Genomic DNA, 10,670 nt, shown 5'->3' with positions numbered 1-10,670 from the left:
AATTCCCTAGTTTGTAATTAGGATTGAAAATAAATACAATCAGGTTAAAGCACAACACCTTACATCATCATCATAATACAAGTGGGACTCAAGATCAAAAGTAATAAAAGCCAACCCATCATCTGGAGAATGATTAAGACATTCAATTAAGGTTGAGGATATATGGACCTCTGCAGCTCGCTGTGTCCTATAAGGGCACAAACAGGACATTCATACCAACTTTGGCTCTTAACCAAACCAACGTGGACTTATCATACGGCTGAACGTATCTGCCATTTTTCTTTTAAAGCATGTAGCATGTACATGACCCTGAATATAGCAGCAAAAGTTTTATCCAATATGTGTGTTTTATTAGTCCATTGAATTGAATTGTAGGGTTTTTTTTTAAGTCCCTTAAATGAATATCAAGCAGCTAATTTGTGGGGTATCAAATCCTTCATTCAATCTGTGGTTAGGTTCTGCATTTCAGGTAAATTCTCCATATGATACTATACAGGGAGTCCTCGATTTACGATCATAACTGAGCCCAAAATTTCTGTTGCTAAACAAGACGATTAGGCGAGTTTTGCCCCGTTTTACGAACTTTCTTGCCACAGTTGTCAAGTGAGCCAGTGCAGTTAAGTTAGTAACATGGTTGTTAAGTGAATCTGGCTTCCCTATTCACTTTGCTCATCAGAAGATCGCAAAAGGGGATCACGTGTCCCCGAGACACTGAAACCATCATAAATATGAGGCAGTTGCCAAGCGTCTGAATTTGGATCACATGACCACGGGGATGCTGCAATGTTTGTAAGTGTGAAAACTGGTCATATAAGTCAGAAGTCCCTGACCTTTTGAGCACCAGGGACCGGTTCCATGAAGGGGGCGTGGTTTCGTGTGCTGCCTGCATCCCGCAGATGGGGCTTTGTGTGGATCGGTTTCTGGCATGCCCTGGCCCGATGCTGGTTCACGGACCAGGGGTTGGGGACCCCTGATATTAAGTCATTTTTTTCAGTGCCATTGTTACTTTGAACAGTCACTAAGCAAATGGTTGTAAGTCGAGAACTATCTCTACTACGTAGGCTGCAGTTGTACTTCAAAGTGCTGAAACTAACTTTAGGGTAATTAGAAAGGATTGCAGGATTGCAAAGGAGATCTAAAGTACCGCCATAAATTACAGGTTGTGAGTAAATAATGGATAATGACCAGTTATTGGGCAGTGTGTCTTGGTGTGATAGGTCTTTATCCATGCCTACAAATAGCAAGTATACATTTGTTTGTTTTTAGAGGCATAACCCAGCTTTTGATTAAAACCAGAAGAGTTTATAGCAAATTATATGGCATCCCCTCTCCCAATTTAATCTGTCATGCATATGCACACGTTCGGCAACTACAGGGGGTCCTGGGCTTAACAGCCATTTGTTTAGTGACCATTTGAAGCTACAGCGGCAGTGAAAAAAGTGACTTATGACTGGTTTTCATACTTAATGACCGTTGCATCCCCATGTTCACATGATCAAAATTTAGGCACTTGGCAATGGCCATGTATTTCTGACCATTGCACTGTCCCTGGGTCATGTGATCACCATTTGTAAACTTCCCAGCTGGCTTCTGACAATCCAGGTCAATGGGGGAAGCTTAATAACCTATGATTTGCTTAACAACTGCAGTGATTCGCTTAACTGTAGCAAGAAAGGTCATAAAATGGGGCAAAGCTCAATAACTGGCTAGCATAACAGAAATGTTGGACTCAGTTGTGGTCATAAGTCAAGGACTACCTGTAGCAGGTTGTTAGTAGTTGAAATCAAGTAGTATTTCTAATGAAGTCAAAGGATGGAGCTACACTAGTCTGGCCATGCTGTTCTAAGGCAAATGGAAACTGCCTTTTTTTGGAGCCAGAGATGAGGATAAAGTATAACCTTACGAGGATTGTCACCTGGATAAAGAAACTTTTGCATGTTTATTTGATTGGATTTGTTTATGAGTGAAGACTATAACTTAGAAGGAAAACGAAGCTTGGCTTTAGATGCATACAGGGAGTCCAACTGAGCCCCAAATTTCCACTGCTAGGCAAGATGGTTGGTTAAGTGAGTTTTACCCTATTTTACAACCTTTCCTGCCACAGTTGCTGAGTGAATCACTGCAGTTCAGTTAGTAACCTGCTTGTTAAGTGAATCTGGATTCCTCATTGACTTACCAGCTTGTCGGAAGGTTGCAAAAAGTGATCAAGGGGCACTGCAATCATCATAAATATGAGTCAGTTGCCAAGCATCTGAATTTTGATCACGTGACCATGGGGATACTGCAATGGCCATGTGGAAAACAGTCATAAGTCTCTTTTTTTTTAGTGCCATATAACTTCAAACAGTCACTAAGCGAACTGTTGTAAGTCAAGACTACTTGTAATAAGGAGAGCCATGAGGCAAAATGCTGCCAGGGTCAGAAAAACTGATATAAGTCACTTTTTCAGTGTTGTTGTAATTTCAAACAGTCACTAAATGAACTGTTGTAAATTGAGGACTACCTGTATAGGTATTGCAGCAGGCATTCGCACAGGAGTATTCAATCTGTTTTTTGTGGAGGAACATTTTTTTCAAAGGTTGTATTTATCATTTGGAGTTTAGGGAAATTACTTGAGCAGGAGGCTCTTTTTTTTTTTTTTTTTAATCGTGATGTTTTAAAGTATTGACCCTATTCCCATGTAACAAAAATCCAGGATTTCTGGCTTGCTATAAATGGGCAACCCAAAAAACAGCCTAATTCTTTCTGAGGTCCAAATACAGAATTTTGTTTTGTTCTTTCCACACAGGACTGCAAGACGGAAGTAAATTTTACAAATCCTGCTTTTTGGGACATTTGAGTTTAGATGTTATGATAAGTTACCTTTACAGAGTTTGTGTTTGATGTGCTTGGATGATGAAGAAGAAGAAGCATTAGCAAAAACAAGACTGTTCTCATATTAGCGTTGTCTTTTTTTAAGGAAAAAAAACCCTGTTTGCAAAGCAGAATAGGGTAATTCTGGGAGTTGAAGTCCACACATCTTAAAATGGACAAGGTTGAGAAGCACTGGTGTATTTCATAACAAGGCTTATATGAAGTAATGCTGAATGCACCAGGATATTTAGTCACTGAGATTTGAATGCCTAGAGCTAAACTTGCACTACTATCGACCAATTTACAAAAGAAGGCAGAAAAATGAATCCTGCTATGTCCACAGCCTCAGTATAATGTCTGATTAGCTGCATCATTGTACTGCCAGGAGATAAGTAGATTGTAAGAGTGATCTTATAAGATGCAATCAGTTCTGTGAAGCCATAGGAATGTGTGTGTTTTTAGCCATTTATTAAACAAAAAACAAAAAAACAGAAGGGCTATTTCAGACTGATTTCTCTAGGAGGTTTTGTCCATTAAAAGGCAGATTACCCGTGTATTTCATTTATGTTATGAAATCATAGTCTCTGCTGAAGCCCAGTGAGAAATACCTGCATGCAAGGTGTTTCAGATTAAATTCCGGGCAAGTTCAGGTAGAGCTGGAAAGACCAGATTGTCTGTGCAGCCTGAGGCTCCAGATCAATTTGTCACTTTCAGACAATCCCCATATTGTACTATGAACAACAAAAGTTAGATCTTGCAACTTGTATTTTATTCGCCAGGGATAAAATTTTTAACAGCCTATAGTAACAGATTTTACTACATAAAGATTGAAGTCATCAAATACAGGTAGTCCTTGACTTACAACCACAATTGAGCCCCAAATTTCTGTTGCTAAGTGAGACAGTTAAGTGAGGTTTGCCCCATTTTATGACCTTTCTTGACACAGTTATTAAGTGAATCACTGCAGTTGTTAGTAAAACAGTTGTTAAAGTGAATCAGGCTTCTCCATTGACTTTGCAAAAGGGGATCACATGACCTCTGGACACTGCAACCTTCATAAATATGAGTCACTTGCCAAGCATCTGAATTCTGATCACACGACCATGGGGATGCCCCAGTAGTCGTTAAGTGTGAAAAACAGTCATAATTCCCTTTTTTCACTGCTGTTGTAACTTTGAATGATCACTAAACCAACTGTTGTAAGTCAAGGGCCACCTATACTTGTTCTTGATTAGGAAAGCTGTGGTTTGGACTGGAAGTTCCTGAAAAACGAATTTTATGCCTCTTGTTTGATGTAAACAAGCATTCCTGTGATTACCTGCACCTTACAGACCAATATAAAACATTAATCTAGCACTTGAAACTAGAAATAGCATCTATACATGAAAATAGCACTAAACATATTTCTGAGAATCAGCATCTTCTAACCAAATGCCAGACTGGTTCCTGCAACTCCTGGTCTTTTCCCATGTTATCAGAAGTTGATAGATCAACAGCAGTGTAAAACTCTAGAAAGCACTACTAGATGTTTCTTGATGATTCTTTGTAGGGAGCTTGGTAGGAAAAGCTCTAACCAGTATCTCCAGTACTTAGGGACTATGGGGATCATGGTGCAGGTTGCTTAATCTTAGCTGATAGTTTTATTGGGAAATCCTGGATCACCCATTTTGCTCTGGATAGTGAGATGGGGGCATGTAAATTTAATACATTTCTCCCTAGAGAGGGTGGCACTTAAGAGATAAGTTGCATTATGCTGTACAGTATAAATATTTGCCCAATAGACATTGTTTTGCTGGTGATGATGCGTAGAAAGCAATAGCTGAGCACTACTGCAACAATTTGGGAGAACCCATTAAGATTTAGCAATAAACACCTAAGCATTTTTTAAAAAAAAATTAAAATAATCTGTAGTAAAAAGATGTTACTAGACTCCTTAGAAATATTTTAGAATTATGTACAATCTTCAGTCCCTTAAGCGCTGCATTGAGCCAAGTTTATATATTATTTAAACCAAAAAGAACCTATCCTCCCCTGGATCTTTGCATTGTATTGTTCTTTTTTTTTTTTAAATGTCAGAGCTAAATAAGTTGCCAAATAGCTGGGCCTGCTTAAAGTTCCATATTTGTAAACATGCCTGGATTGCTATTCCAAAGGGGCTTTTTCAGGAGGCAACTGGACTTTCTTGTTTTTCTTTGAAGATGTTTCGCTTCTCATCCAAGAAGCTTCTTCAGCTCTGACTGGATGGTGAGCTCTTCCAACTCTTTTATTCTGTTCTGTTCAAGTTATGATTGCAAGTAAATCCCTTTCTTGCTCTTGAATGCCTCTCTGTAAATCGGATCAGATTACTTTTTAAGCCACCAGATGGCAGCAGTGCTTTGCTGCCTGGAATCTCATTTCCCATCCAGTTAACAAGGAGGGTAGTTTGGACTAGGACTCTGGGACAACTTGCCACACAACAAGACTTACACTAATATCGAAGAAATAGAGGAATAGAATCATTAAAGAAAGGATGTCAAAGGAGGGAAAAAATGAAATGTGACAAAAATTAAAATATTTTTTAACTATTTTGAATAATTAAATTGAATTGTTCAATTGCCCCTCAGCGATTTGTCCTGTTGTGAGTTTGCCATGGTGAGTTGTTCCATTCCGAGTTTGAACTGCACCTAGAAAACTGGATTTTCATTTTGGATAGAGCCATGACTGGGGTCAAAATTCAGCCTCTTTACTGTCTGAAGCTTTGGAGACTGCAGTTCATCCTCCCAGGTATAGGCAGAAGAAACTTGCTGGAAATTAAATCATTTCCACCCCTGGGAAATAGCAATATTTACTGTTGGTACAGAACTTTTATGGAAAAAGGAAATCTTGGGAATATTTCAATTTCCCTTCAGAATGGGAGTTACCCCTTATCTAGCATCCAGATCTTGAAATCTTATCTTGGTGCAGCTGCCCAAATGTGGGGGGGGGCTGTTGGGGGGAGGAGAGGGAGGAAATTTAATGAACATTTAATGCCATTATAAGAACTGACTTCATGCAAGCCTCCTTATCAACACTTAATATAGGTGGGAAATTAAGAGTAATACTGTATGCAGCTCTGCGTGGACCTTTTTGCAATCCTTGGAGCCTCCTTCTGATGGTATCAACTGCCCTTTTAAGGATTGTAGTATGATTTGATGTTTGCCAACTTCTTCCCTGTTTTCTAACGAATCCCATCAATTCTCCTTGATGGCTTTTAGTCAGAGTGGAAAGAGAAAAGGTCTCAGCTGACCTTTGTTACAGTGGCCTTTCTATCCATTCTCTGCTGCCCTTAGGTTAGAGCAGGGGTCTTCAAACTTGGCCCTTTTATGACCTGTGGACTTCAGGTCCCAGAATTCCTCAGCCTCACACCACAGGGTGCAGGGGTCTTCAAACTCGGCCCTTTTATGACTCATGGACTTCAGCTCCCAGAATTCCTCAGTCAGTGTGCCTGGCTGAGGAATTCTGGGAGCTGAAGTCCATGAGTCATAAAAGGGCCGAGTTTGAGGACCCCTGATATGGTGTGTAGATTTGGATGCTCTCAACATCTTTGGGTCACAAACTGGAAACATTTAATGCCTGCAAACTGCTTATTTAGCCAAGTTTTCTTAGCACTACATAGAAGAGTTTTCTTTGACTTCATTCAATGTATACATGATGGTGATGATGGTGATGTTATCCATTCAGTCATATCTGACTTGGCGATTCTATAGGCTCTCCACATCTTCTGCTTTTGCACTATTTCTTTGAGTTTTTCAATGCTCTGGCTGGGATCAGCTTTGATGGTATCCAGCCAGCGTGTTCAATGTATACATACATAGGGTCATTTCTAGAGTGGGGGCAGGAATTCCCTTATTTCATTGCTTTTATTTATTCAGGTAGTCTGCAATTAGCAACCACAATTGCTAAGCAAGGCAGTCAAGTGAGTTACGCCTGATTTTATGCCTTTTTTTCTTGCTTTAGTTGTAGTTGTTAAGTGAATCACATGATTTTTAAGTGAATCCAGATTTCCCTATTGACTTTACTTGTTGGAAGCTGGCTGGGAAGGACACAAATGGCAAATCCCAGGATACTGCAACCATCATAAATACATGCCGATTGTCAAGTGCCTGAATTTGATCACATGATCCCGGGGATGCTGCAGCAGTCGTAAGAATGAGGATTTGGTTGCAAGTCACTTTTTTTCAGTACTTTGAATTGTTGCTAAAGAAATGCTTGTACCTGTGGAGGACTGAAGGGGCAGGGGGAAAGGGAGGGCTGAAAGGGTTAAAGACAAACAGTTAATAAAATGCATGAAGCTGGTGCAAGGAAGGAGCAAGAGAAAAGCAGCAGAGCAGTTGGAGGACTCCTGAGGCTTGTTTCCCTGAGGCTCCAGCCGTGTTCTTCTCTCTGCACCAGTGGCTGCTCACTCATTTGCATTTATGCATGAGATGCATTTATTTATGGACCAATGGTCTCCATACACTACAAAGCAGCACGTCTCCTTCCAGGTTATCTTCCACACTCTGTGGTGATTAATTATCAGTGCCTGTTTCTGGGCCAGAACTGAGGAGCAAGTACAATGATGCCATTCCTGAGAGAACGGAACTCAATTTGCTACAGTAATCAATTCCACCTTATTTTTCAGGCATTGATTATTAATGCAAAAGAGTGTGGGAGCTAATCAGGAAAAGGAACTGATTTAAATAGACACACATGCATATGCACGCATAGATACTGTACATGCCCAAAGACCTATTTAAAAAAATCCCACTTTTTCCATATTAACTGGAAATGATCTATTTAATAAGCAAAATAATTATTTATGCCTTCCACAATTACAATCTTAACCTAATGTGCTAGTCTACAGATGGATAGTAAAGAAAAATTTGGTCTTATCTAGGAGGATGGAGTTTGGGTCCCATGGTAACTAATATAACATTTAGTGAGAGAGAGAATTCTTGCTCTCATTTTACTCAGGGTGACTCTGGGTGGCTTACAGAAGGATTCTATTTGAATCCTGAATTAATTCAGTTAAACTGAATATCAAACCCAGGGTAGGAGAAGAGCAGACAGAGCTGGCTGGGTGGGTGGTGTTAAGTGCGCCACGAGCTTAGTGTTGTTGCATTCCCGCAAGTGCTCCAAGTCAAACCCCTCCTAAATTCCATTGACCCTTATCTGGTGCCAATTTAGTTTGGAACTGTAGCCAACAGATTCTTGTATATAGGTTCAAATAAACCTCTGCTGCAACCTTATGGATGGTCCTGATTCTTTGCACCTGACATCCAGTTGGTTAGGGCAAGAATGGACAACCTGACACCTCACAATTCCTGGAGGAACTAACCTACAGTTTGAGTCCATAGGAATTGTGTTCATAGGGATGTGGATGATATCAACATTATTCAACATGGCTGGTGTCAAGGAATTGTAGCCTAAATAATCACATCTGAGCTATACGTCCCTGTTAATTGATCAAAATATCCCCCCTTTTGTGACCAACATCCAACTATGCCCATTTTTTAATCAGCAGCGCTGTCTGTAATAAAGTTTTCAAAGCCTACCTCCAACTGCTGTCTAGATCCTGCTGCCAGTTCCATCTGCTGACATTTCTCCTTCAGGTATATTTTGGCAAGGCTGGGGTTGGGGGACACTAATAGGTTAAGATCATGGGCTAATAAGTGATCGAGTCCACACTAAACTCAGTTCATTAATTGTTGTGGGTGCTCCATTGGAGATTTTCAAGCAAAGATTGGACAGTCATTTGCCAGGGATGGAATAAAGTCTCCTGCCTTGGACGGGATTGGACGAGAAGGCCACCAAGGTCCCTTCCACCCCTATCATTCTATGATTTTTCAGTAGTGCTCTGATTGCTCTTTCTAAGAAAATCCTGTCTTTCTTGAAGAATTTCTCCTTTGCCTGGAGAAATTCCAATAAATCATTCTCACAGGCCCCTCCCACTTTCCTGCCATAAACTCAGTAGAGAATTTTGAAAGGTCATTTGTGCCCACCTGTCAAAGTCATCTCGCAGGGACAGTGATTTGTGCTGGTTTGGGGGGGAAGCAACCTGAGAAGATGAGCTTTCTCTCTTTCTATAAAACATTCAGCCTTTTATTCATCCAGTCTTTATTAGGTTAAAGGAAACAAAATCAAACCTTTATTACAAGGAAGTCTTGGGAAGCATCTTGCTTGAAATTTCAGCAAAATGGGCACAGGCACTTAGGAAGCCTGGTGTTTCTGTCACAGCTTCTGGAATGCAGTTGATTTGAGGGCCAATGTGATCAACTTAAATTAAGAGTCTTCAAACTTGCAACTTTAAAACTTGTGGATTAAGGCTGGCTGAGGAATTCTAGGAGTTGAAGTCCACAAGTCTTAAAGTTGCCAAGTTTGAAGACCCCTGACTTAAATTCTGATTGCATTGGAGGTATCAACAAAAGAGAATAAGAATCTGTCCCATTCTGCAATCAGGAAGGGGGTGGAATTAACAAATAAATATGATGGAGAGGGAGTTAATGCACTAATATCATGTGGTGGGTTGACAGTGAACCATATTATTGGGGGCAACCAGGTTGGAGAGAAAATGTGTTAACCAAGGCTTGTTATTGGGATGTGGGTGGTTCACCAAAAATGTTGCCACATGCTACTTTAGGGTATAAACCTGCTTTGCAGCAACTGCCAACCCAGCACAACTTACTCTGTGATTTGTCAGTTGCACAGAATGTTCCTTGTGTTTTAAAATACGCCTTATGTGTGCAATCTGGTCCTGCTGGCAAACTTTGGTGGCAGTGCTGGTGAAGGGCGGCACAAAAGTGGGGCGGGGGGGGGAAACTCTGATGGTGCTTAATTATTTGGAGGATCTTCCAGCACAGGTGGGTGAAGGCAATGTATGTATTTGTTCAAATCTTTATATTACCACCCAGCTTAAAAACAACTCTGAGCAGCTTGCAATCAGGCAGACGGTATAAAACAATATAAAATAGTGTAAAATCAACAACAATAAAACCAAAAATGGAAAATTCTGGCACCAGAGCCCACATTCACACATACACACATACCCAGCTTCACTCTATCCCAACATCTGAGTGAAAAGCCAGGTTTCAAGGCAGGGGTGTCCAACGTAGGCAATTTTAAGACCTGTGGACGTCAACTCCCAGAATTCCCCGGCTGGCCCTGCTGTTTTAAGGAGCTCTCCAGAAAGATAGAAGGGTGGACCGTGTTGGATTTTAGAGGGAAGGATAGTCCATAGGGCAGGGGCTGCATTGGAAAAGACTTGCTTCCCAGGAGACACAAGATGGCAAAATTTAAGGGAAGTGGCCTGGAGTATGCCCATCCTATCTGCTCTGGTGAAATGGGCAAATGACCCACAGATAACCTGGTCCTGTGCCATGTAAGGTTCCAAAATAATAATCAGCATATTGAATTACACTTGGAAGAAAACTGGAAGGCAGTGCAGCTCATATAACAAGAGTGATATTGGCAAACTTAGGAACACCCAACTCTGTGTGTGCCACTGTATTCTGAACCAGTTGTAACTTCCAGATAGTCTTCAAGGATAGCCTCATATAATGCATATTGCAATAATCCAAATGGTAATTGACCAAGGTGGGAAGTGACCAATTTTTGCTCTCCTAGCTAACTGTACATGTAATCCTTGACTTTCACCCATGATTGAGCTCAAAATTTCCGTTGTTAAGTGAGACATTTTACGACATTTCTTGCCACGGTTGTTAAATGAATCACTGAAGTTGTTAAGTTAGTAACCTGGTTGTTAAGTGAATCTGGCTTCTCCATGGACTTTGCTTGTCAGAAGGTCGCAAAAGATGATTCCA

Source organism: Crotalus tigris, unplaced genomic scaffold (assembly GCF_016545835.1).
Source record: "Crotalus tigris isolate CLP2741 ecotype Arizona unplaced genomic scaffold, ASM1654583v1 scf7180000017628.32516253702:7417878, whole genome shotgun sequence".
Classification (NCBI taxonomy): Eukaryota; Metazoa; Chordata; class Lepidosauria; order Squamata; family Viperidae; genus Crotalus; species Crotalus tigris.
Note: the sequence above shows the minus strand (reverse complement) of the source record.